Here is a 26,350-nt window from a genome sequence, read left to right as displayed (position 1 = left end):
CACTGCCTGGTGGGGGCTGTTTTCCTACGTCGACGCCGCATCTGCGCCCGGGACGAACTGTTTCACACTAGGGCATCAGTGATGTCCTCGTTCTTCAGGATACGGGGCTTCCCCCCTTAGATGAGGCTCTTACTAGGGTCTCTTCGACATCCTGCAGCTACGCTCTCCACCCCCTCCACCCGCTCGTAACAAGAACAGAATCCCCTTCGTTCTCACCTTCCACCCCATCAGCCAACGTACCCAACAAATCATCTGCTAACATTTCCGTCACCTACAACGGGACCCCACCACTGGCCACATCTTCACATCCCCTCCCTTTTCTGCGTTCCGCAGAGGCCGTTCCCTCCGTAACTCACTGCTCCACTCGTCCCTTCCTACCCAAAACACCCCATCCCCGTGCACGTTCCCCTGCAACCGCAGGAGATGCAACACATGTCCCTTTACCTCCCCCCTCAACTCCATCCAAGGACCCAAATAGCCTTTCCAGGTGAGACGGAGGTTCACCTGTACATCCTCCAACCTCATCTATTGCATCTGCTGCTCTAGATGTCAACATCTTTACATCGGCGAAACCAAACGCAGGCTCGGCGATCGTTTCGCTCAACACCTTCGCTCAGTCCGCCTTAACCAACCTGATCTTCCGGTGGCTGAGCACATCAACTCCCCCTCCCACTCCCAGTCTGACCTTTCTGTCATGGGCCTCCTCCAGTGGCATAGTGAGTCCCACCGGAAATTGGAGGAACAGCATCTCATATTTCGCTTGGGCAGCGTGCTGCCCACTGATATGAACATTGACTTCTCCAAGTTTAGATAATTCCTCTGTCACTCTCTTCCCCTCCCCTTTCCCAGTTCTCACTCTATCTTCCCGTCTCCACCTATATCCTTCATTTGTCCCGCCTTCCTGACATCATTCTGAACTAGGGTCTCGACCCGAAACGTCAACCATTCCTTCTCTCCTGAGATCTGCCTGACCTGCTGAGTTACTCCAGCATTTTGTGAATTAATACCTTCGATTTGTACCAGCATCTGCAGTTATTTTCTTACAATATTCTCTGTCTGATCCCTAACTCCCATCATACACTTACCTTTCACTGTCGCACAGACACCACCTTTCCGAGTCATCAAATAACCTAGGGCATATCTGTTCTGCATAGTGAAGAGCCCAGGTTCAGTCAGTCCCTGGGTATTCATAACGAGGGCCCTCGTGGTTGCATCACCCAAGATAGTGAGACCACAAATGAGGTAATTGCGATTATTGGCGGCCAAATAACTTCCAGTGAGGCCTAGACTATCCCACAGAGCTTCCATGTGTTACCAGAGATTTATGATCTTTCAATAGACAATAGACAATAGGTAAAGGAGTAGCCCACTCGCCCCCTCGAGCCAGCACCATTCAATGCGATCATAGCTGTTCATTCACAATGAATAACCCGTACCTGCCTTCTCCCCATACCCCCTGACTCCGCTATCCTTAAGAGTTCCACCTAGCCCTCTCCCGAAAGCGTCCAGAGAATTGGCCTCCTCTGCCCTCCGAGGCAGAGTACCCCACAGATCCACAATCCCCTGACTGAAAAAGGTCTTCCCCATCTCCGTTCCATATGGCCTACATCCTACACTCAAGCTGTGGCCCCCGGTTCCGGACCCGCCCCTCCCCCCTCCCCCCTCCCCCAACGTCGGGAACATGCCTCCTGCTTCCAAGGTGTCCAATCCCTTAGAAATCCCATATGTCTCAATAAGACCCCCTCTCATCCATCCAAACTCCACCGCATACAAACCCACTTGCTCCAGTCTTTCAACATACGAAAGTCCCGTAATTCCGGGAAATAACCTCGTGAACCTACGTTGCACGCCCTCAATAGCAAGAATGTCCTTCCTCAAATTTGAAGGCCAAAAGTGCACATAGTACTCCAGGTGCGGTCTCACCAGTGCCCAGTACAACTGCAGAAGGACCTCTTTGCTCCAATACTCAACTCCTCTTGTCATAAAGGCTTTCTTCACTGCCGGCTGTACCTGGATGCTAACTTTAAGTGACTGATGAACACGGACACCCAGATCTCTTTGTACTTTCCTATTTCTTAACTTGACACCATTCAGATATTAATCTGCCTTCCTGTTCTTACCGCCAAAGTGGATAACCTCACATTTATCCACATTAAGCTGCATCTGCCCACTCACACAACCTGTCCCAATCACCATGCATCCTCATAGTTTACACTGGCACCCAGCTTTGTGTCATCCGCAAATTTACTAATGTTACTTTTAATCCCTTCATCTAAGTCATTAATATATATTGTAAACAGCTGCGGTCCCAGCACCGAGCCTTGCCGTACCCCACTAGTCACGGCCTACCATTCTGAAAAGGACCCGTTAATCCCTTTGTTTCCTGTCTGCCAAACAATTTGAACGGACTATTTCCACTTTGAACAAAATTCTGCCGAAACAGCTTTAGTCACCAAACTTTGACGAGACACCCACTGGGAGGGACAGGGTATTGTCATAGGAACCAGGGTTCCTATCGCCACCTGTCTCGGGAATGGTGGATGCAGGACATTAGTGACTGTGCCATTAAAGAAAAATAAGAGATTTGAGTATGTTTAAAATAAGGTGCCATGACATATCGAATACATGTTTAAGTCACCTTCCTCTATCCAGTCCCTAAACTGCTTAGAGAACCATCGCGCATCTCTACCACCTCTTTCTTTAGTCATCTGGGTAAGTGGGAACGTATGGTTTCCTACCATCACATGAGTTCTATTTCATCCCTCCTTTTCCTGGTGGAAGCAATTCTCATATGAGCTCATCATTGGGTGTGAATTTGAATGGTTTGGTGATATCTCCGACCAAACCTACGTCCTGTGAATGTGAATTACCCTTTCATACCTGACGACAAATAGCAGACGGTGCACGAAAGGGTTCGTAAATGAGGTGGATAGGGTTTGGCGCCTTTACTTTTACTTTCTCCCTACAATTATGACATATAAGGTACTTTAGGGTTCTCATTCTGGTCATGCTGAATAATGCCTGTACTGAGGTCATGGGTGAGTGGCAACCAACTGGCTGTGGGGAGTACATGGCTGAGTGAGCTCGGAGAAATAAGTTACCTCGTGGGACTTCTCCGAGAAACTTGAGATCACGCTTACGTCTCCGTAGTGGAGAGACCCAACATAGTTCTATGGGAAATCTACCTCCCGCACTTGGACAGACATCATCAAATTTACACTTAGTCCAATAACAAAGTAACATTTTATGATGACGGCCCTTCAGCAGTAATGAAAAGTGAAGATGCCTCAAAAGTCCAATACAGGCCTTCAGTCGGCTGACGTTTCATTCTCCAAATCCCTCCGGGTTATCATCGTCGCATTAGAGTACATCTCCTTGGCACAGGTTAGGTCGTGGTTAGGTTGATCCGGCCTGCACGTATTTTCCTCCTTCAGACCTGGAATCAGCAAGGGTTTAAGACACCAGGTGTACTTCCAATAAAAGTTTACCTTGTCTATTCTGAGGAGAGATTTCAGCATGTAGTCTCGTGGTATTATGGACTCGTACCCTTATGTAACTGGTAGTGGCTTCTGTGCCTATTGTACCTCGAAATGCAGGACCGGTAAACCATGGGTTAATTTCTGTGCATAAATAATTAATTCATCGCTGAGGGCATGTAGATCAATAACTTCCACACAATTAATCATAATGTGCCCGTGGCAACTGTATAAAATTATATACACTCAAAGGGTCGGTCCAGTATGGGTGTCATTCCGTTTGGACATTTTACTGTCTTTCCTGGATTATTTCGTCTGCAAATTTCAAAATGTGAGGCTTGTTTTAACGCCTCGAGCGAATGTTTGGATGCCACCATGTTTCCTTTGCCATCCTGGCCATACCCTCCTTACCAGCATGCGTAAGGAAGTATATATAGTTAAAAAGAACGGGCAGAAAAGCATCAGGTACACAAATTTGTCCAAGAGGGGTAGGCCAGAGCCCTGTCAAGGAGTCAATGGCAATATCGTTTCCAATATCGCGCTATGCGGCAGAGGCACCCTAGGGGATCACCCCAGGGCATTAACCCGACATCACCAATGTCTGGCAAGGCCGTTCTGCGCATTAGAATCTTTGGTTCTGTGGGGACCATAGTGCAGGATTCGCAAGCTACGGTGCAGGCAGTGGTGTCAGCAAAGGGCATTTCCCTGGGAATTTTAATCGCGGCCACCCGGATGGCCATTGCTCCTGATAATGGCCAGTGGTGTCGGGAAGGCTGCGGCTTGCAATAGGGTGATCACATACAGCTGAAAGGGGCAATCATATAGAGAATGTCCAATGTCTGGTGCAGTGGCTAGCACTGTTTTAGATGGCGGAATGCTTCTTCTTGTTGGGGTGAGAGAGTGAATTGCTGCGGTGCCTTGGCGGAGGCAAGGGCGACAGTAATTTAGTGTACACTGCCACGTTGGGGATCCACTCCGGCGGAAATTAACCAAGCCCAGAAAAACCTTCATCTGTTTAGGGGTGGTCGGGCTGGTTTGGTTCCCAAAGGGTTCTCCATCGTACCCCCTCGGTTGGATTCAGGATAGCGGACGTTAGAGTGGACACCTCTCCTGCGACTGCTTCGTACATGGTTAATGTTGATCTCATACAATTCACAAATCCAAACGCAGTCTGGGGAATTCTTAGAGATTATCATCATTTCCTGCGGCTTCCATGGGGTGTGTACATGCATCATTCTGTCGTGCTGATGGACTTGGCATTGCTCTCAGTAGCATTATCTTTTAAATCTTTTTAGTTTCCTGCTGGTTCTCAGCCTCGCGTTTCCTTTGCGTTTTTTGTTGCACTCTCTCACTGAGGGAAATTCAATTACTGCTGCTCCTTCCAGTTCTGCCTCAGCCCTTCCCCTCCTTTCATCCTCATTTTCATATTCCCAGTCGCTATCGGTATCATCTTCCTTTGGGGGTGCCCATCCCGGTGTGGGTGCCGATGCCCCCCCCCCCTCCATGGGATCTTAGTGGGGCAGATCCTGCTCTTGGGGACTGGCGGCTAGGGGCATATGGAGGAGGTGTCCTCACCTTTCCCGACGTTCCCAATTTACTCCTCATCCCATTCTTCTATAAACAGGATCGCCATGCCAGACAAGGGGTCTTTGGGGTTATTTCACTTAATAATAATAATAATAATAATAATAATAATAATAATGCATTTTATTTATATAGTGCTTTTCATATACTCAAAGACGCTTTACAGAGATTTTGAGAACATAGGGAAATGAATAAATAGATAAATAAGTAAATAAATAAATGAACAGAGAAAGGAGACAGAAGGTGAGGTGACTTTCAGTGGTTGAAGGCAGTACTGAACAGGTGAGACTTCAGCGATGTTTTGAATGTGGTGAGTGTGGAGGAGTCTCTAACGGTTTGGGGTAGTGAGTTCCATAGGGTGGGAGCAGCGATGGAGAAAGCCCTGTCCCCCCAGGATCTGAGTTTGGTCCGGATGTGGGGGGATAGGAGATTGGCAGCGGCAGAGCGGAGGGTGCAGGTGGGAGGGTGCCTGTGGAGGAGGTCGGTCAGGTAGGATGGGCCAGGTTATGGAGGGCTTTGTAGGTTATGAGGAGGATTTTGTACTGGATTCTTTGGGGGATGGGGAGCCAGTGGAGTTTATAAAGGACGGGGGTGATATGGTCACGGATCGAGGTGTGTGTGAGTAGACGGGCAGCGGAGTTTTGAATGTATTGAAGTTTATTGATGATTTTTAAGGGTGCGCCATAGAGGAGGCTGTTGCAGTAGTCCAGACGGGAGGTGATGAAGGCGTGGATGAGGATTTCTGCAGCTGTGGAGGAGAGGGATGGACGGAGACGGGCAATGTTTTTGAGGTGGAAGAATGCTGTCTTTGTGATGTGTTTGATGTGTTTGTCGAAGGAGAGGGTTTGATCAAGGATGATTCCAAGATTCCGGATGTGAGGTGAGGTGGATACTGGGAGACCATCAATGTTGAGGATGAAGTTTTGGGTGGATTTGGTGAGCGTTTTAGGATTCCATTTTTGCATTAGCAATTGTTTACAATCCTGTTGGCCAACTGCATCTTTTCCTGATCATCATACCGTTGGCACTCCGCCAATAATACATCCCAACCTTTCAATATGCCTTCCTTCGTACGTAACTCTATCCCTCTACGACTTGGATTATGCATCCAACTTTATGCCGAAACTCATCCCACACCGCTTGTGGCTCATATTTCCATTCCTCAATTTATTTCTTTACCTATCTCTCTCTCTCTTTTCCTTAGCAGCTGCTCCGCCTGCTTACTGACTTCAGTCAGCCTACTATCACCTTAAAAATATATCAAGAGTTAAAGGACTTATGGCTCAGCAGGATAGCTGCAGCGGTTTCAGAAGCGGCTACTCGAGTTTCACTAAGACCAAGAAAGTGAATCCAATCACTCCAGTTCTGAAGTCTCACATTCGCATCCAATCTATCAAATAATTAATTTCAAAATACTACTGTTGATTCATAAAGCACTTAATGGTTTACGGCTAAAATACATTTCTGATCTTCTGCTACACGATAAACCATCCAGACCTCCCAGGTCTTCTGGGACAGATCTGTTCTGTCCCCAGAGTCAGAAATAAACCTGGAGAAGTACCGTTTAGTATTTTTTATGCAGCACATATATGGAACAAATTCCAAGAAAACTGCAGGTTCGCTACAACACTCAGTTCCTTTAAATCGAGGCTGAAGACTTCTGTTTGACACTGCCTCTTATTAAATCAAATAATCATTCATTCTTACATTGCACTGCAACCTTTATTATGGTATTTTATATCTGTCTTATTCTATTTCAGCTTCCTGTTCTTTAATGTTTTAAGTAAAACACTTTAAATTGCATTATTGCTGGAATGTGCTATATAAATAAACTTGCATTGCCTTCGGCTTTTACTTTCCATGCTTCCCCCACACAGGACTTTATTGTCATTCGGTACAAATACCGAACGAAATTGCAGCAGTTACAAAACACAACAAAAAAAAGAAAAAAGTACACAGGATACACGACCCCAAGACAAACATCCATCACAGTGAGTCCAAACACCCCCTCACTGTGATGGAAGGCAACAAAACTTCCACTCTCTCCCCCCCACGCCCACGGACAGGCAGCTCGACCCCTAACGAGGCGACCGACACGCACAGCCCCCGAAAGGGGATGGAAGTCCCCGCGGCCGAGCCGCACCGGGCACTGAAACGTCCAGCGGCCGAGCCGCGCAGGCGATGTTAAGTCCAGCAGCCGAGCCGCGCCGGGCGATGGAAGGCCCCGCGGCTGCGCCGGGCGCTGAACCGTTCCGCGGCCGAGCCGCGCCGGGCGATGGAAGGCCCCGCGGCCGAGCCGCACCGAGCGCTGAAACTTCTCGCGGCCGTACCGGGCGATGGAAGGCCCCGCGGCCGAGCCGCGCCGGGCACTGTTAGGTCCGTGGCCGAGTCGCGCCGGCGATGCTAAGTCCAGCGGCCGAGCCACGCCGGGCGATGGAAGGCCCCGCGGCCGGGCTGCGCCCCGGGGAAGAGACCTAATAAAAGAAAGGATTCCCCCACCCCACCAACCCCAGCCCCACCCCACCCCCCAAACATACACAGCCAAAAACAGAAAGAAAAACCATCCCAACACCGACACAAACAAAAAAAAAGGAAAAAATACAGACAGACTGCCAGAGAGCCGCAGCCGTTAGGCGCAGCCACACTGACCATCCTTCATCTCCTAATCTCTTGGTCACAAGCTGATAACTGTGTGTAATCAGAACGTTTTCCAGGGTCCAAGTAATACCTCCGGGATCAAGTAACACCAAGTAACACCAAGTAACGTTTCCCCTCCGGGAGGGAAACTAGTTTAACGTAGTCCGCACTGACCAATTCACAAAATATTTCTACAGTCCCCATCCTCCCTGAGACTGGTTACTCAATTTAACGTCTCCAATTCATAAAACTTTCTTACTCGGTATTGGCTTCTATGTGACCAGAAACTTTGTTTCAGAAATTCAGACACAAAGGATCTGATAGTGCACGTTTACTCCCTTCGAGGTCCCGGTCAGACCACAGCCGCTTACTCAGTTGTTGGAGATGGTCCCAGCGAGATCCTGCCGTATATAATTTCAGGAGGACTCAGCCGTGCTTCCCCCAGACTCAGCCGTGCTTCTCCAGTACGTATCTGGAACAGGGCTACGGGCAGTAATTGGAGCCATGTAATTCCCGTTTCAGCGTGTAGTTGGCCAATTTATTTTTACGGTCTGATTAACCCTTTCAACTAGTCCGGCAGCCTGAGGTTTGTAGGCACAATGCAACTATTACGGGATGCCCATCGGGGTAGTGAATTCCTTGTTTATTTGACCCACGAAATAAATTGTCTGAACTTAATCGATTTGGAATCCCATACCTGGAATACTCTCATTAACACTTCACAACATTAGAGGCTTTGTTATCCCTTGTCGGGTAAGCCTCAATCCATTTACTAAAAACATCTACGATAACTAATACATATTTATAACACTGACATCTCTCCAGCTCACTGTGGTCCATCTGGAGGGTCTCAAAGGGACCCGCGGGCAAGTGTGTTTTACCCATCTCAGATGGTTCACCCTTTCCAGGATTATGTTGCTGACAAATCAGACAACGATTGCTAATTCATTGAGCCAGAGATTGCAACCGTGGATGCCAGCATGTGGCTAGGAGCGTATCATTGGTTGCTTTAGTACCACAATGAGTTGCAAAGTGTATACATTCAATAACGTACATAGCCAAATCATTCGACATACAAATCTGTCCGGCAGAGGTGATCTATAGTTTAGATTCACAATCAACTGTACAACCGAGCTGTTTCCACAGTTCCACAGTTCCTTATCACTGTCAGGAGCGTCCTACTGTAACTTAATGACGTCTCAGATGGCTGGTATTCCTTTCCGAGGGAGACCTGCTTTTGTCCATGCTTATCATTTTAGGCACAACGACCAACTGTCCCCGGGACAACTCTCCAGGTTCCTAATCGGTTCCTACCGGTGTTTGACCTGCTCAGAAGGCAGTGGAGGCCAGTTCGTTGGATGCTTTCAAGAGAGAGCTGGATAGAGCTCTTAAGGATAGCGGAGTGAGGGGGTATGGGGAGAAGGCAGGAACGGGGTACTGATTGAGAGTGATCAGCCATGATCGCATTGAATGGCGGTGCTGGCTCGAAGGGCTGAATGGCCTACTCCTGCACCTATTGTCTATTGTCTATTGTCTATTGTCTATTGTGTGGGCGGATCATTTTATAACGGAAATCTGCTCTGTTGTATTAGGACAAACAGTTCAGCTGGCTGTGCAGAATGCTCAAAGCTGCTGACTCCAGTTTGCCGTCCTGATAACATATGGGGGAGGTTAGGGAGGTAGGAAGTTAGGAACTACTTAAATTCTGTGATTCCATTCATCCAAATCTGAAAAAAGACAGTCTCCCTTTGTTAGCGGAAGGCCAGCCATTGGACTACGTAATCCACTTTTTCAACTTCCCCCAGCCAATTCCCCTGCAGGAATTTTATTCCCAACTTTAAAATATTATCTTACCAACTTGACCACACGGATGCTTCCTTTATTCATCCAAATATCTCCTGAACCTTTTTTAACAGCATCCAATTCATTAGTTCCTTCCAATGGCCGAATTCCCTTACCAATTTTGTTCACATACGATTTGCAAAGCACTGTTTGATTCAGTTGTAGTATCCAAACGATTACCCATTTTGCTTGCTGATAATTCAACACAGTGCATTGCAAATGGCACAAATTTTACACAGTCGCGCTCCAAACGTCACAAATCTTATTACCTCCCACAACAACTTCACACAAGCTCACACCACAACCTCAGAACACTTTCACACAACAACCTCACAACATTTTCAAGCAACAACCGGACCTAATCTTACAGCGACTGTAACCCACGCTTTCCGGACTTTCCTGACCAGCGTCCACGCTCTCAGGACTGAAACCTGACCAGCGTCCGCACTTTCAGGACTGAAACATGACCAGTGCCCGCACTCTCATGACTGAAACCTGACCAGTGCCCCACTCTCAGGACTGAAACCTGACTAGTGGTATTGATATCGATATCATACAATGTTCGTCGACTCCCAGTGATATCAATCGTTGACCAAATTATCTGCCTCTTTCAGTATTCGTCAGACTGGCCTGATTTAGTCAAGACATCACACAAGGGTTAGCGAATGGCCACTTCGTCATCAGACGGCAGATCAGAGGAAAACCGAGGTAGTGAAAACTACTTACATCGGGAGCCCAATTCCTCTCCCTGCCCTCGAGACGGCTCAGTTCCTTGGCCGCGAACTCGTGGTAATTGTCTTTTGAAGTCCCACCGCTGCCACCAAAATGATAGTCCGAGTTCTTAACCTTCAGTCTGAATAAAAAGAATCTGAATACTGGATGAGTAAGACAGATTTTATTCTACAGTGCTGTTCTTCCCGTGAAGGTCTCCAGATACAATACAGTGTCTGAAAAAATCTCAACTAAGGAAAGGGAAAGAACAGCTTTTTCCAATATTGATAACTTTTTATACAGAAAGGAAAAGGAATCAACAACCAATTACATAGGAATCAACAACCAATTACCATCTAAATACAATTCACATAGTTAGAAAGAATACACAACAATTAATACAGGGCACATGCTTTCAGGGAAACGCATCACCTGGAGTGGATTCGAAACGAGCTGTTCCTACTTTCACACATGCCCATATATGGAGTTGTTATTGTGGAATATGGAAAACCTTATCTATTCTTTTGCAGCTGCGTGGCCTTGCTTTTAACTGCTTCAACATCCAAGCTAACACTATAGAAGAAGGAAAGAACAAAGAAACCCTTTAGCGCCTGTCCGTTCCCTATCGCTCCTAAACGAATAAACACATTATTTCCCAATGATAACGCTATTCTGAAACAAGCATCCATTTCACTGCTTTCTACTGAAAATAAGCATTCATTTTATATTAGCTAAAACAACAATAAAAGTAACCATATTCAACCATCTACAACCAAATATCAATATCTCTAATTACCTATACCAGCTAATAGCATATAGATTGTCACTAGGAGTCAGCGGTTTGTAGCGAAGGGTAGTTTCGCAGTTTGGAGGCTTATGATCATAAGCATCGGTGCTCGGTCCACTGTTGATCGTCATCTATAACATAAATTTGGACGAGAAAATGTTTGGCATCGTGTGTAGGTTTGCTAGTGAGAGTAACATTGGAGATGTTATGGTGTTGCATCGTCATTGGAGAACGCCACAGACGATCCAATTCCTTCTGGTCATCAAACTACAACCCATCCCCCTGTGTCCTGGGGTAGACTGAATCCCACCCCCCTCCCCCATGTCCCCCCCCCTCTCCACAATCTCTGCACATCCCTAATCCAGGACTCACAACTCGTCACTTTCATTTAATGTTTCATATATCTTGTTGCGTTTTGTGGCCGTTGGCAGACCCAATTCCCTCCTGGAATAAATAAAGTTATATCGTATCGTATCATATCGTGCAAAGGGCACTGAAGAAGATTGCTGCAGATAACAAGATCAAGATGAACTTGAATAGCAGGATCAGGAACATGGCTGGAATTTATCTACGGCAGGTGAGAAGTGTTGGACTTTGGCAATTGAAACTGTGGTTGTATATACATGGTCCATGGCAGAGTAGTGGAACGTCTAGTGGACAGAATTTCCTTGGGGAGCAAGTACATATTTACCGTTGGTGGTCAAACAAGAAGACACGAATAACGAAGAAGTCGTTTGATATGCTTGTATTCATCACTTGCAGCACTAAGTACCAGAGATTGAAGGGTTAACAGTTATTTGGTCCGAACGGTTCATAACTGCCGAATTGATAAATGGCAGAGAGCTGCAATGGACGAATCGGGCTGGAGGCTTGTGACCAGTGGAGTTCCGCGAAGATCTTTGCTGGGATCTGTTATCTGTGATATATAAAGAAAAAATGCCCTGATCTCACATGTGGAATGGTTGGTTAGTGAGTTTGCAGATGACAACAACACTTTTGGTGTCGCGGGATGTGAGGAACCTTGTGGAATTATACAGAGAGATATAGATCAGCCGCAGAAATGGTCAGAGTAATGGCAGATAGAGTGTAATCCAAATCAGTATGAGCTGTTGCATTAACCTTAATAGCATTGACGTGCAAAGCGATCTTGGGGTCTCTGAACCTCCATGACCCTCTGAAAGTGACAACACAAGTAAATGGTGCCGTGAGGAAGAAAGCTGATATGGTACGATGCCTTATATTGTCAGAACATTTGTCCGAGACAAATTCATGAAGTCACGTTGAAACAGGTCAGACAGTAAGAACATGTTATCCCAGGATAAAAATGCCAAATACTAGAAGGCATTGCTTTAATGTGACAGGGGGCACGTTGAAATGTGATGTGTGGGCCAAGTATTTTACACATATGGTTGTGGGTGTCTGGAACGCACAACCTGGGGTACTGGAGGCCGATAAGAGAAAGGCGTTCTGATCCTTTTGGACTAGCACGCGGGTACGTCGGCAAATGAGCGATATGGGATATGTGCAGGCAGATAAGACATTGTTTTAAGATCATATTCGGCACAGACATTGTGGGCCGAAGGGCGTGCTTATATGCGGCACAATTTTATGTCCAGAGTAGTATATCATGTTGCAACCAGATGTTGAGTTTGTGTTGGGTCACCTCGCCTGGCTTGAATTATAGAGAGAGACTGCGTGGTCTGGGACTCTTGCTCCTGGGGCATGGAATGTTAGGGGTGACATTTTAGAAGTATATTGAACTGTGAGTAAAATAGATAATGTAAATTGTCTCGGTCGTTAACTCGGAGTAGTGGATCCATGGACGACATAGATTTAATGTGAGGAGGTGGGGCAAGGAGGGAATTTGACGAGGACCTGACGGGGAATTTCTGCAAATAGGCAATGGAATAAGCAGAAAAGGAAGAAATAGACCGAGTACAGTTACGACTTCCAAAATACATTTGGACAGTTACATTGAATAGAACAATATGGAAGAATATGGCCCAAGACGCAATTAATTCGAGCAGCTTTGATAGGGAACTTGGTCGGCATGGACGATTTGGGCCGAGGACCCTGATTCTATGTGTCCGTAACTTTATGACTTTAGACTCTCGTCCCAGAACTCAATATTAAGTTCTGCAGATGCACCTTTTTAAATTGAAGTGCTCCACATGTGTTGGTAATTATTAAACAATACGATTTGTCACAGGCAGAAGCTCAACGTAGAAGTTGAATTATGAATTTAATTGTGCGGCAACCGGTCTCATTACTGCGGAATGTGCGCCAATGCCATGCAAAGCATTTTTTCCTTCTCGAACATAAGATCGGAACCTTCTGACAGAATGTAGGGCAGTAGTGTGGCAGATGTATAAGTGTATTGTTGCTTCACGCAGCCGATAGGGTTAATCTGCTGGATATCGGGAGGGGAATGGATACACAGTTCAGTTCGCAGTTTTTTTGGTTATGTGCGATGTGCCATATGGCGAGAAATAGCATATTTATATCTGCTTTAGTTTCGTTTAGTTGAGAGATATAGGGTGGAAAAGCGCCCTTGGGCCAACCGAGTACGCACAACCAATGAACATCCGCACACTAGTTTTATCCTACACAACAGGGAAAATTTATGGAAGCCAATTAACCTACAAACATGCCCGTCTTTGAGATAAGTGTTAGGGTGAGGAGGCGTGGTTGAAGTTCAGAGCATCCGAAGCAAACCCACGATGTAGCATGAGAAAACTCCACACAGACTTCAGGATGAAACCCGAGACCCTTGCGCTGTGAGGCACCAACTCTACCGTGCACAACCGTGCTGCATTTATTAACAATGGAACATAATATAAGAACCATAACAATGAACATGTGTCGTTCGGATGGAGGTACCCATGTGCATACAACTTCAACAGTCAGAATTAATTCAAAGGGGCGTCTGAATTCAAAGTGAAATCTCAGCAAATAATCACAGCGGCACAGTGGCGCACGGTAGAGTTACTGTTTTACAGCGCCAGAGTTCCGGGTCCGATCCTGGCTCCGGGTGTTGTCTGTATGGTGTTTTTGCGTTCTCCGCGTGCACGCATGGGTATTGTATGGGTGCTCCGTTTTCTTCCCATTCTCCAAAGGTACATTCCAAAGGTGGGGGAGGGGAAGGGAGCTGCTAATTTCCCCAACATTCACGCCTTTCTCGTTTTTCGCATAACCGCCTCCCGACTCGAACCGTCGTTGAACTCAAAGGTTAGCAATGTACTTCCACTTTGTCAGTATCGGGATCCTATTTATTCCAATAGTTTATTCTGATCTATCCCTTCATTAAGCTTCTGATTGACAGCTATCTGCCACCCCGGGTTTATGTAATGCTCAGGAAAATCAAAATGTCTTGAAAATATATATTTGAAAAATCAACAAAGCTGCCATCAGATTATTTTCTGTTATTTACACAGCAGCCCGTTTAAGGTAAGCACGTACGTCACTCCATTTTTTAGCTCCCTTCTGAATTTCCTCTGCGTCAGTCCATAGATGCAGGTGTTCGTGCAAGTACCGAGATACTGTAACATAAACCCGCCTTGCTGCAACACATATATCGGACTATTTAAATATTTGTCTGCGTAGGTAACATTTACCGTTTGCCAAGTCATCGAGTGTATTACATAGGGCAGCCACAGTAATATGAAATTGGTTGAAAGGGCGAATAACAGAAACATTGATTTTCTCCGGTTCTGCACCTCTGAATCTTTTTGATTTTCACTCTTGTTCCGGAGTCTCGTGCGAACTCTATTTGCCGCAATTATATGCCGGATAGTTAAACCATTGCAAAGAAGAATGATGCAAAATGGTAATATCGGCGTTAGGAGACTGTCGAACAACTCGTGGCCTTTCCAGAGGGGCGAAGTGAAGTACTCAATTGTTTTGACGCAAAACCACGGTACAGAATCAATGATTATTAACGGCTCCGCTTCAAAGTAAAACGGAATGCACCTGACACAGCTCACTACCGCTACTGTTGCTATCACTCTTGTCGCTACCCTCTCGGTACAATACCTTTCCCTCAACTTTTGATAGCAAATCGCGATGCAGCGATCGAAGGTGAAAGCAACGGTTAGCCAAACGGAGCAGTCCATGCTTGCAACCTTTAAAACAGTCATTAGAGAACATATCGGAGTTATGAGCATGAAGCGTGCGTAGAAATAAATACTATTAATTTGCTCCAAAATAACAGGGAGGACAACTACCATGATATCGGCCCCAGCCATTCCCACCAGGTAGCGAGTAATGCATTTAGAGTGTCCACATCTTCCACGGGATAGGATCGCAATCGCCGTTACGTTAACTGTGGGACGACAGGAAAACGGAATTAATCTCAACATGGTTTAGGCAATTCGGCTCCACTTCAATCGCTCCGATTCATTGAGCGAAATCGATAGGATGCAAATTATATATTATTTTATCGTTATATACACCAGGGTGCAGTGACTGGAATCGCTGCTTTCCTTCCAGGTTGTCTGCACTTAATAATCCAGAAAGCATACGGCGGATCCGACTAATATTTATCAATTTCCAGCGGCGGTACAAATGGTGAGCATCACTCAGTTTCCGGTAGGACAAAAGCTGCGATCTAAGGAGGGAAACGGCGGGAAATATTCAGCAGCTCATGCAACATTAGGAGTAAAAAAAACACGCTTAACGTTGCTATGTTTCATGTTTCAGGTCGACAGCCGTCATCCAAATGTCAAATGGAGAATACAGGTCGGCGTGCGATGCAGATTGGATGGTGGAGATGCAGAGAACAAGTGGGTCCAGCGTTACCTTTGTAATGCCGTAATAACCTGAATAGACTCGGAGAGACAATTTGGTGTAGCCACGATCCACTGTTCACTCGAATCATGAAAGGCCAGTAAGAAGAATGGAAAAGGATCAAACAAAGGAATCGAAATCAGGGAGCTATCGGACATACCCGGACCGTGGTGTTGTGCTGTTGGAAACAGATAAATATTTGTGACAATGTTATAGACGAATGAACTGCAATGGAACAGCGTATTCTCGAAACTGTGCCTTTGATCATTTAGAGACGAATATCCAAATTGATCAGCAAGAGAACGGAGCAACTTTCCTCATGTTAGTGGTCGTGCAAAGTCGTCAATGTCCGCAGTCAAACTCTTCAGTGCGGTTCCTTCCGGATAACATAAATCCTATGTAGTCTGCAGAACAAGTCCCAACTCAGCATCACTAACATGAATTAATAGATTGGATAATCCTGGAATTTGGCTGATGCGGGAAAACGTCGTTATTGTCTCTTCATTGTCCGCATTGAGTTGGATTGGAAGCGGAATACCAATGTGGCTACGACTCTGCAACCTGGAGCCCAATCCTGCAGACCAATATAAACGGGTGTGCATTTAGGAACTTTTTGCTGTGTTCTGGCAGATATATCCCGGGATCCGTAAAGACAACGAAAGTGGTTTAAATAGTTGCAAAGACGGTAAAGAATGTTTTTTGGTTCTAGGTAAATACATTACTTCCTAAAACATAATCTTAGACATAGGACACGCAGGCTGATAAACCTCGGAAATTCTCAGAAACAGTTTAGAACTCAGAAACAGTCATTATTAGCACGAATTTAGACGATACAATTCACTGGTGAATTGACCAACAGACAAATAAAGGTTTGGTGAGTATCACAAGTAATAGAAAAACTTAGCTGTTCAAATAGTAACCAGATGCAGCGGCTTACCAAGAATACCAACCGCTGCTAGTGATGGATAGTAAATGCACGCTATATCGTAAATTCGCAGATATGCCATTTTGTGCGAGAGGCTGCGTGTTCGAAACCTTGCCGCGGCCCCATATACTGACACCTCGTTTAGCAAGTTCTTATATAGGAGCGGATAAATCAGTTGGGCCAATTAGCGGGACCGCTTCCTCGTTCCATGCATGCACCGTTTTACTAATGACTTCGTGTAACTTGTGTTGATCCCGTCACAAATTTCACTTCTCGAGGGATAACACAGGCAATTGTTTGCATGGGTTATCTACGTAGACTGTCGCACGATTTCTTCTGACGCAATGCTCGAGTTACTTGACAATTTATTTTGCTGGAAGTACCATTGTCGAAAACGTGGGAAATTACTTCTCAGCAGGAATGATTTTTACACTCGGCGGCATAAAGAGGGATCGTAAAAAATATAGAATCGAGTGTTGGTTGGCAGGTATGATGCTAATTTTCAGTAACCCCTATATTACTTACTGTGGTGAGGGTACTCTGCATCCCAAAGTTCCGCTCCTCCCCCCTCACCACAGTCGCAACGGGGACATAGACACTCCTAGTCCTCATCTATCACATCGTCAGCCATCACTCTCCCCCATTTTAGCGCCTCCAACAGGATCCCACCACTGGTCATATCTTCCCATTTCCACCCTATCTGCTTTCCAGAAGACCGTTCTGTCCGCAACTCCCTGATTCACTCATCTCTTCCCACCCAAACCAACCCTTCCCCATGAACTTCCCCAGTAAGCACAGGGGATGCAGCACATAGAAACATAGAAAATAGGTGCAGGAGGAGGCCATCCGGCCCTTCGAGCCTGCACCACCATTCATTGTGATCATGGCTGATCGTCCACAATCAATAACCCATGCCTGCCTTCTCCCCATATCCCTTGATTGCACTCGCTCCTGGAGCTCTATCTAACTCTCTCTTAAATCCATCCAGTGATTTGGCTTCCGCTGCCCCTCTGTGGCAGAGAATTCCACAAATTCACAACTCTCTCGAGGCCACACGCAAATAGGAGGAACAGCACCTCATATTTCGCTTGCGCGACTTCCAACCCAGCGGTATTGAGCGAGAGAGAAAGCGGGGAATTACAGACAAGTTAACGTGACTTCGGTGGTGGGAAAGATGCTGGAGTCAATTGTTAAATAGTTAATAACGGTGCATTAGGAGAGCAGGAAAAGGATAAGTCCAAGTCAGCATGGATTTATGAAAGGGAAATCACGATTGACTAATCTTCTGGAATTTTTTGAGGATGTGACAAGTAAAATGAATGAAGGGGAGTCAGTGGATGTAGTGTATCTAGACTTGCAGAAAGCCTTTGATAAGGTCCCGCACGGGGGATTGGTGACTAAAATTAGAGCACATGTTATTGGTGGTAGGGTGTTGAGATGGATAGAAAATTGGTTGGCAGACAGGATGCAAAGCGTAGGAGTAAACAGATCCTTTTCAGAATTGCAAGCAGTGGCGAGTGGAATGCCGCAAGGCTTGGTGTTGGGGCCGCAACTGTTTACCATATATATTACTGATTTGGAAGAGGGAATTAGAAACAACACTAGCAAGTCTGCGGATGAAACAAAGCTGGGTGGCAGCGTGAACTGTGAAGGGGATGTTAGGAGGTTGCAGGGTGACCTGGACAGGTTGAGTGAGTGGGCAGATGCGTGGCAGATGCAGTACAATATAAACATAGCACAAAAAGTAAGGAAATTTGTGTTTGGTAGATTATTTCTTTGTTGTAACAATGCTTATTGGCAATAAATCTTATACCGTTGGAAAGCCTGTTTATTTCCCTTTTAAATGGTGCCACATTTGTAAGGAACATGCATTTGTGGGATGAGCAGCAGAGCTGAGTATGTGGGTTGCGCCCATGAAAAATCTGCCAAATCTTCTCTGCCAATGCCAAACAGCTATTCTACCATTAACTCTTGTTCGGTGTTGTTTGGTGGATTGGATGATTGAAGTCTGAAGAAACAAGACAAATTGGCAATTTATTCATTTAATAAACAGGAGCCTCAGTAGCGTGTGGAAGAACCATACACAGCCGCAACAGCCTGGCACCTCCTCCTCATGCTGGTCACCAGCCTGGTCACACACTGTTGTGGGATGGCATCCCATTCTTCAACCAGCATTTGTCGTAAGTCAGCCAACGTGGTTGTGTTGGTCACTCTGGCACGAACAGCACGCCCAAGCTGATCCCACAAGTGTTCAATGGGGTTCAGGTCAGGACTGCTGGCAGGCCATTCCATCCTCTCCACTCTCAAATTCTGGAGGTAGTCTCTGAGAAACCCTGCTCTGTGGGGGCGAGCATTGTCATCTTGGAGGATAGAGTTCGGTCCCAGACTGTGGAGATATGGGATAGCCACTGGTTGCAGAATCTCATCTCGATATCTCTCTGCATTGAGATTGCCTCCAATGATGACAAGCCTCGTTTTTCCAGTGAGGGAGATGCCACCCCACACCTCTTTTATGCATGCCTGCAACCAGCTTGAAGTTGCCCTATCGCACGGGTCCTATCCAGATCAGTCAAACGTGGCATGCCGATTCTTGGAGCAGACACCTACTGACCACTGTAGCAGGGCCCATGCTCACAGATGTGGCACCATTTAAAAGGGAAATAAACAGGCTTTCCAACGGTATAAGATTTATTGCCAAGAAGCATTGTTACAACAAATAAATAATCTACCAAACACAAATTTCCTTACTTTTTGTGCTATGTTTAGATAAATGTGAAGTTATCCACTTTGGCGGCAACAACAAGGAGGCAGATGATTATCTCAATGGTTTTAAGTTAGGTAAGGGGGAGGTGCAACGAGACCTGGATGTCCTTGTACACCAGTCAATGAAAGTTGGCGTGCAGGTACAGCAGGCAGTGAAGAAATCTAATGGCATGTTGGCCTTCATAACAAGAGGATTACAGTAGAGGAGTAAAGAGGTTCGTCTGCAGTTATATGGGGCCCTGGTTAGAACACATCTGGAGTATTGTGTACAGTATTGGTCTCCTAATTTGAGGAAAGGCATCCTTGTAATTGAGGCAGTGCTGCGTAGGTTCGCGAGATTTGATCCGTGGGATGGCGGGACTGTCATATGAGGAAAGATTGAAAAGACTAGGGTTGTATTCACTGGAGTTTAGAATGATGAATAGAAACATATAATATAATATGTTTCTTATAGAAACATATAAAAAATTTAAAGGACTGGACAAGCTAGATGCAGGAAAAATGTTCCAAATGCTGGGCGAGTCCAGAACCAGGAACGCAGTCTTAGAATAAAGGGGAGGCCATTTAAAACTGAGGTGAGAAGAAACGTTTTCACCCAGAGAGTTGTGAATCTGTGGAATTCTCTGCCACAGAGGGCAGTGGAAGTCAAATTACTGGATGGATTTAAGAGAGAGAGAGTTAGGTAGAGCTCTAGGGGCTAGTGGAATCAAGGGAATCAAGGAATATGGGGAGAAGGCAGGCACGGGTTATTGATTGTGGACGATCAGCCATGATCACAAGGAATGGCGGTGCTGGCTCGACCGGCCGAACGGCCTCCTCCTGCATCTATTTTCTTTGTTTCTATATTTCTATCTGCTCCAACTACTTCACCTGCCAGTAGGTTCCATATCCCAGAAGCCTCTTGAAAAGATTTTCCCAACGGTTTGCATTAAACCTTTCCTTCCTCAACTTATTGGCCATGTGGGGGAAACACTGGATTCACCCTATTTAAGCCCATCCTGGTTTTAAAATGTTCTATTACATTACTCCTCAGTTTCCTGCCGTCGACGTTATAATGGTCGAGCCTGCCTTATCAGTAGGGCCGTATCATCATAAACCTGCCCCCATTGCAACTTAATATAATCTTTCCTATAGGATAATGTCCAAAACTGGAGAGAATACTCAAATTCCGGCCGAACTAACCCTCTCAATGCCATGGCTGATGAAGATCAGCGTGCCAAAAGATATTACCACTCTAGCTACCTACCTTTATACCCACTCATAGGTACATAGAAACATAGAAACATAGATGCACGAGTAGGCCGCTCGGCCCTTCGAACCATTCAATACGATCATGGCTGATCATCTAAAATCAGTTCCACATTCCTGCTTTTACCCCCATATACCTTGATGCCTTTAGGTCTAAGACTTAAATCTAACTCTCTCTTGAAATCTTGCAGTGGTAGCAGTTCCACAATGCCTCATTTGAACACATTGCAAAGTGAAACCAATCCCATCTGAGTGCACGTGATCCTCATATCTCCATTCTTTACATATTCATGCCCCTAAATAAAAGACCGTACACGTCATTATCGTATCTCCATCCACTATCTGCCCTGGCGCGCTCTAGTTGCATATCAACGCTGTAAAGGGTCGTGCCATTAATCGTATATTGTCCACTTATATTTGACCCTCGATAGCGCAACCCATCACACTTGCACACATTAACCTCCTTCTGCCACGTCTCGCCCCATTTCTGCAGCTGATGAATATCCCGCTTGATAGCCTTCCTCACAGTCTGAGACCCTCGCAATTTTGGCGTCATCTGCAAACTTCCGAAACAACCCGTCCACGTTAACGGCCAAGTCCTTTAACTAATGCGCACCCCCCCCCCCCCTCCGACCTTTAACTAATGCGCACCGCCCCCGACCTTTAACTACCGCCCCCGAACTTTAACTAATGCGCAACCCCCCCCCCGACCTTTAACTAATGCGGACCATCCCCCCCGACCTTTAACTACCGCCCCCCCGAACTTTAACTAATGCGCCCCCCCGGACCTTTAACTAATGCGCTCCCCCCCCGGACCTTTAACTAATGCGTCCCCCCCACCACTCCTACCTTTAACTAATGCGCTCCCCCCCAAACCTTTAACTAATGCGATCCCCCACCATTTTTAACTGATGTGCTACCCCGGACCTTTAACTAATGCGCCCCCGACCTTTAAATAATGCGCTTCCCACCCCGATCCTCCCCACGGACCTTTAACTAATGCGCCCCCACCCCCCGTAACCTTAACTAATGCGCCCCCCTCCCAACGGACCTTTAACTAATGCGCTCCCCCACTCCGGACCTTTAACTGATGCGCTCCCCCTCTCAGACCTTTAACTAATGCGCTCCCCGCCGGACCTTTAACTAATGCGCCCCCCCGACCCTTTAACCAATGCGCCCCCCGGACCTTTAACTAATGCGCTTCCCCCCACCCCCGGACCTAGAACGAATGCGCTCCCCCCGCGGATCTTTAACTAATGCGATCTTTAACCCCATGCACCGCCGCCCGTCCCCGCATGCCTCGCGTCTGACATTCCTCATCGGGCTTCGCTGACCGCCGGGAACTGTAGTCGCCGTCGCCTTTCCCGCTCGGGGCGGGGGGGGGGGAGGGGGGAGGGGATGCGGCACCCGCCCGACTGACGGGAGTGCCTGCCAATGAGCGTGCGGGGTGACGAGAGCTCTGCTGCTGCTCTCCCGCCCTCCCTCCCCCCTCGCACGCCCTCAAGCCCGGAGGAGCTCAGAGCGGCGTTGCCGGGCGCGCAGGAGAGATTTGAGTCCACAATTATGGCGGAGGTGTGACATATTTTGTCTTCCGGCGCGTGCGCAGATGGTACCGCTCGACGTTCGATTGGTCCGCCTCCAACGATCCGCTCACCACGACGTTCATTGGCTCCAACCTCCCTATTTGCGGCCGATTGGGCCGGGTCCCAACGTGGGGTCCAGTGATTGGCTCCGACCTCCCGCTCGATGCGGGTGGTGCAGTTGCTTCGGGCTGACAGCAACTGCCGTCCCAGTCTACCGCGCGCGCTGCTACTGATTGACGACACGGTCTCCAGCATCGCAAAGAGGGCATTTTCAACTATATGGAGACGAAAGGTTTGATTTTATTTCTTCAAAAAAAGCAACTGCTCTAAACATGTTTTATTCCTTTTTAACAAAAAACGACGTTTATTTTAAAGTAAAAAAGCGATTTTCTTTCATTGGGTTTAATTTAATTTCTTGAAAAAGACCATTTTACTCCAATTCTTCGCTTTTCATTATTGGTGACTGAGATTGTTTTTAGGATTTTTCAAAAAAGCAGCGCGATTGTCATTGAAAGCTTTAAAAGGATCCATTTTGATTTCATACTTTTGTTTTCAATAATGACTTAAATTGTGTTTAGGTTATTTTAAGGAAAGACCGTCATTTTGATTAACATTTTTTTCATTCCCAAAAAAAGATCTCCATTTTGATCTGATACTTTTGTCTTCATTTATAACTGAAATTGCCTGATCTCCATTTTGATCTAACTTAAATTCTCTTGAGGAGTTGACACATTTTAAAAGAACTCCCTTTTGATCGAATACTTCCGTGGTCACTGTTGAGTTGCATTGTTTTTCCATTTTTATCTTATACTTATGTGTTTTTTTAATAACTGAGATTGCCTTTAGGTTCTTTTAAAGAAAAGACGCAATTTTCATTGATATTTATTTCATTCCAGAAAGCGATCTCCATTTTCATCTAATACTTCTGTGTTCATTAATAACTCAAATTGTGTTTGGCAGTTTATAAATTAATCACACAGATTGTGTTTAGGACTTTATAAATGATAAAAAAATTATCATCTAATACTTCATAACTTTAATTGTCTTCCATTTTCATCAAGTACTTCCAGAACCAGGGGCCACAGTCTTAGAATAAAGGGGAGGCCATTTAAAACTGAGGTGAGAAGGAACTTTTTCACTAGAGAGTTGTCAACTTGTGGAATTCTTTTCCGCAGAGGGCAGTGGAGGCCAAATTACTGGATGCATTTAAGAGAGAGTGGGGTAGAGCTCTGGGGGCTAGTGGAATCAAGGGATATGGGGAGAAGTTGGGCACGAGTTACTGATTGTGGATGGTCAGCCATGATCACAATGAATGGCAGTGCTGGCTCGAACGGCCGAATGGCCTCCTCCTGCACCTATTTTCTATATTTCTATGAGGAAGTATTTCACTTTGTGTAGTTTTGTTGATTATGTCGTGTACCGAGGTACAGTGTAAAGGTTGTTGTTGCGTGCTAACCATTCCACGGAAAGACTATGCGAGATTACAACGGAGCCGTCTACAGTGTACACGATAGATTAACGTTTAGTGCAAAATAAATTCCTGTGTGGTCCGATTAAATATAGTCAGCAGGTCTTTAGCGAGTTTGGGGGTAGCTCAGGATAGCTCCCAATTTTTTGATAGGTTGGGTCAGTTGCCTGATCACAGCTGGGAAGTAACTCTCCCGGAATCTGGAGCCGTGCTTTTTCAGCTCCTGTTCCCCTTGCCCAGTGGGAAGGGGGGGGGGGGGGGCAGAAGGGTGTGACTGGGGTGAAACGCCTTCTTGGTTATGCTGGCGGCCTTTCCGAAGCAGCGTGAAGGGGGAGGAGTTGGCTGCGCCTAACGGCTGCGGCTCTCTGGCAGTCTGTTTGTCTTTTTTTCTTTTTTTTTGTTTGTGTCGGTGTTGGGATGGTTTTTGTTTCTGTTTTTGGCTGTGTATGTGTGGTGGGGGGGGGGGGGTGGGGTGTGGGGGTGGGGTGGGGCGGGGGAAACCTTTATTTTATTAGGTCTCTTCCCCGGGGCGCAGCTCGCCCGCGGGGCCTTCCATCGCCGGCGCGGCTCGGCTGCGGGACGTTTCAGTGCCCGGCGCGGCTCGGCCGCTGGACTTAACATCGCCAGCGCGGCTCGGCCGCGGGACGTTTCAGTGCCCGGTGCGGCTCGGCCGCTGGACTTAACATCGCCAGCGCGGCTCGGCCGCGGGACGTTTCGGTGCCCGGCGCGGCTTGGCCGCTGGATTTAACATCGTCAACGCGGCTCGGCCGCGGGACGTTTCAGTGCCTGGTGCGGCTCGGCCGCTGGACTTAACATCGCCCGGTGCGGCTCGGCCGCGGGACGTTTCGGTGCCCGGTGCGGCTCGGCCGCGGGACGTTTCAGTGCCCGGTGCGGCTCGGCCGCTGGACTTAACATCGCCCGGTGCGGCTCGGCCGCGGGACGTTTCAGTGCCCGGCGCGGCTTGGCCGCTGGACTTAACATCGCCCGGTGCGGCTCGGCCGCGGGACGTTTCGGTGCCCGGTGCGGCTCGGCCGCGGGACGTTTCGGTGCCCAGTGCGGCTCGGCCGCGGGGCCTTCCATCCCCTTGCGGGGGCTGTGCGTGTCGTTTGCCTCGGTAGGGGTCGAGCTGCCTGTCCGTGGGTGCGGGGGGAAGGGAGGGGAAGTTTTGTTGCCTCCATTACAGTGAGGGGGTGTTTGGAGTCACTGTGATGGATGTTTGTGTTGGGGTCGGGTGTCCTGTGTTCTTTTCTTTTTTGCTGTGTTTTGTGTGGCTGCTGAAATTTCGTTCGGTGTAAAAAGCCGAGTGACAATAAAGTGTTGTTATGTTGTTATGTTACGTTATATGGGGTATTGAAGAGAGGTTTGTTTATATGATGGTCGGCTGCTTCCACAATTCTCTGCAGTTCCATGCGGTCATGCAGCCTCTGACCTGATCGTAAGGCGGCAACTTTACCGTTGCGCTCAGTAAGATCAGTTTTCTGTTGTAATTTATTGCAGTGATTGTCCCTCCTCCCCCTCCCTCCCTGTTGCTGTCTGCGGATGTAATCAAATGCTGTTTCCATTCGTTGGCAATACGAGTTAAATCTGCAAATGTCAGAGGCATCTTTAAAAACATAGAAAGATGCGATCCGCTTTGTGGAAACGCTAAACTGCTCGTTCTCTCCGTGCAGTTCGCTCTCGCCATCCCTGTATTTAATTCGGGAATGCGCCAGGCATGTAGAAACTTAGTTGGGTCCGTGATTGAGAAGTTTTCAATTGGGAAATTGACGGACCAAGCCAAAACGATACTGTAGTCATATCGATTGAGTATGTATACATTGATCCCCAGTTTCCGTTCTCTTCTTTTTCTGTAGTGAATTTCGTGGCGATTGTGATCCTTTCCCGTGGAAAGTGCGGCCTCTCCACCTCCACCTCCACCACTCGCTACCTGTTGGCCATGGCTGCAGCGGATCTGCTAGCTATTATTATTGATGTCACCTGTTATCGCATCAATCGTTATCTTTTCCCGGTGAATTTCCTGGACATCACGCCCGTGTGTTGCAGTGTTAACGTATTGGCTCGTACAGCCAAAAACTGTTCTGTCTGCTTCACTGTGATGTGTCATTTTGATCGTTTTGTCGCCATTTGTTATCAAAGGCTGAAAACAAAAATTTGCACTGGGAAAGTATCGGCTTTGGTTCTTCTAACTATTGGTGTTCTGCTCTTTCTGAAAAATGTCCCCTTCTATTTCGCGTCTAAGCCAAAGGAATTCATCGACAATGTGCCATTCTTCTGCAGGGGAAGTGTGGTTATTCCACTCATCCCGGGTGGATAGGATTTGACACGATCCATAGGATCGTGACTCCGTTGCTCCCATTCATAATCCTATTGCTCAACAGTCTGACAGTCCGACACATTTTAGTGGCCAGTCGGGCCCCTAAAGGGTTGAAGGTTCAGAGGAATGGGGAGAACCGCATTGACCCAGAGATGGAGCGCAGGATGAGGTCGGTGATTCTACTCTTCGCCCTCTCCGGAAGCTTCATCCTCCTGTGGCTGTTTTAT

The sequence above is a fragment of the Rhinoraja longicauda genome, chromosome 35 (assembly GCF_053455715.1).
Source record: "Rhinoraja longicauda isolate Sanriku21f chromosome 35, sRhiLon1.1, whole genome shotgun sequence".
NCBI lineage: Eukaryota > Metazoa > Chordata > Chondrichthyes > Rajiformes > Arhynchobatidae > Rhinoraja > Rhinoraja longicauda.
Note: the sequence above shows the minus strand (reverse complement) of the source record.